Source organism: Penaeus vannamei, chromosome 1 (assembly GCF_042767895.1).
Source record: "Penaeus vannamei isolate JL-2024 chromosome 1, ASM4276789v1, whole genome shotgun sequence".
Taxonomy (NCBI): Eukaryota; Metazoa; Arthropoda; class Malacostraca; order Decapoda; family Penaeidae; genus Penaeus; species Penaeus vannamei.
This window is the reverse complement of record NC_091549.1, coordinates 12,058,715-12,060,900: the sequence shown is the minus strand read 5'-3', so window position 1 is coordinate 12,060,900 and position 2,186 is coordinate 12,058,715. Positions and strand designations below refer to the sequence as shown.

The 2,186-nt window shown below is 24.9% G+C and overlaps 1 protein-coding gene across 1 annotated transcript in view; it reads left to right on the top strand.

The window, feature by feature from the left end:
- Positions 1 to 205: 205 nt before the first annotated feature.
- LOC113810251 (uncharacterized) overlaps positions 206 to 2,186 on the top strand; it is a gene marked incomplete at its 5' end in the record, with an annotated part of 15,098 nt that continues 13,117 nt past the window's right edge. Inside the window, 1 exon segment of the mRNA XM_027361963.2 lies at positions 206 to 277.

Here is a 2,186-nt window from a genome sequence, read left to right as displayed (position 1 = left end):
CCTAGTATAACAGGGATGGAATACCGTATCTCTAAAGCCATATATGATACCGATAGATATTTTTTCTTTCCTCCATCGCTATGTTAAGGATACATGCATGCACACACACGCTAAACTACCCATGTCTTCTCTACCCCGCGAAGCCAATGATGACACGGCACTATTTCCGTTCAGGCACAAGAGGTCAAAATTGTCGTATTTTCAGAATTTGGATGCCCCAAGGGAGACACTCAGCCATCTTGTCAAGATGAGTTGATAAGAAACACATCAGGAAAAAGTAAGAGTCATTTCTCTTTACCAAAATTATATCTAAAAATTTCTTGATTTGTTTTTTTTTTAATCCACGTCTTGTTGTTAAATGTAGGGAAGGAAGGGTAAAAATATTCTTTTGTTTGTTTGCTGTTTTACATAATCAGGTTTCTAAAAAATATGTTTATAAACCGATCATCATAAAAACAATCAATCATCATTATCATTTTGGTTTGATGACAAGGTACGACTTATGATCTTAATTATGATAGTGAAATGGAAATGATAGTGATGATGGTGAAGGTGATAGGATGATGACGATCAGTGACATTGCTGATAATGATTGCCGAAGCGAAAATGAAGATTGTCAGTAAGATGATGGTGATGATGATACTGATAATGCTGCTGATAATGGTGATAACGATGATAATAATAGTAATAATAATAATGTTCATAGTAATAAATATGGTGATGATAACAAGGATAATGATAATAGTAATAATAACAATAATGATGATGATGATGACAATTAAGTTATGATATTAACTATAATAAAACAACGACAATTAAAATGCTGAATATAATGATAATGATGATAATAATAACAATAACATGGAAGTAATTCATTTACTTATAACCTTTCTAATTGTTATAGATAATGGTCATAATGGTAAAAAGGAAAAGAAAAGGATTATGACTTATTAGATAACAATGTTATTCTTAATGATGATTATGACGCATTACTTTCACGGCAATAAAGATTATCCCAATCATGATAATTTTTAGAATGACAGTAATGATGATAACGATGATAATGATATTTATGTCGGATGTAAATAACAATAAATTAATATCGCTGCTTTTTACTGATTTATTATCAGGGATGTTGTTATTATTGCAGTTGTTATTATGATGGATCAATAACATTATCATTATTACTATAGTTATTATTAGTAGTAGTAGCAGAAGTATTATCATCATTATCATCATTGTAGTTGTAATTATTATCTTTATTTATGATTATTATTATCATCATTGTCATTGTTATTATGACTATAATGATTATCATTATTATCATCGTCGTCATTATTATTATGACTATAATCATTATTATTATCGGTATTATCATCATTGTAGTTATTATTATCATCATCATCATCATTGTTATTATTGTTGTTATTACTATTGTTATTATTATTATTATTTTTATCATTATTATTGTTAGTATCATTATTATTATTGTTTTTTATTGTTATTATCATTATTACTATTACTATTATGATGATGATAATGATAATCATTGTCAATATTATTACTGTCGTTGTTATTTCTTATTATGAAAAAAAAAATCTTAATAATAATGATAATGATAATAAGGAAAATTATGATGATGACTGTAATACTGATAATAATAGTAATAATAATAATAATAATAATAATAATAATAATAATAATAATAATAATAATAATAATAATAACAATAACAATAATGGTAATGATAATAACAAAGACAATAATAACGACAGTAATAATAATAATGTTAATGGTGATGAGAATGATACTAACAATAATGATGATAATGATAAATAATATGATGATACTAATAATGATTATGATACTGATAACAGTATTGATAATGATAATGATGATGAGTAGGAGTAGGATTATGATGATTATTATTATAATCAGGATTATAATAACAATAATGATGATAATGAGGATGTTGATAATACTGATGATGATAATGGAAATGATGACGATAATGATTATGAAAATTACATTGGTTATAATGATAATAATAATAGTGATGATAATGATAATGATGATGATGATAATAATAATAATGATAATGATAATAAGATTATTACAGTAATAATTATGATAATGGTGATGATAATGATAATAATACTAATAATAGTGAATATGACAATGATAAT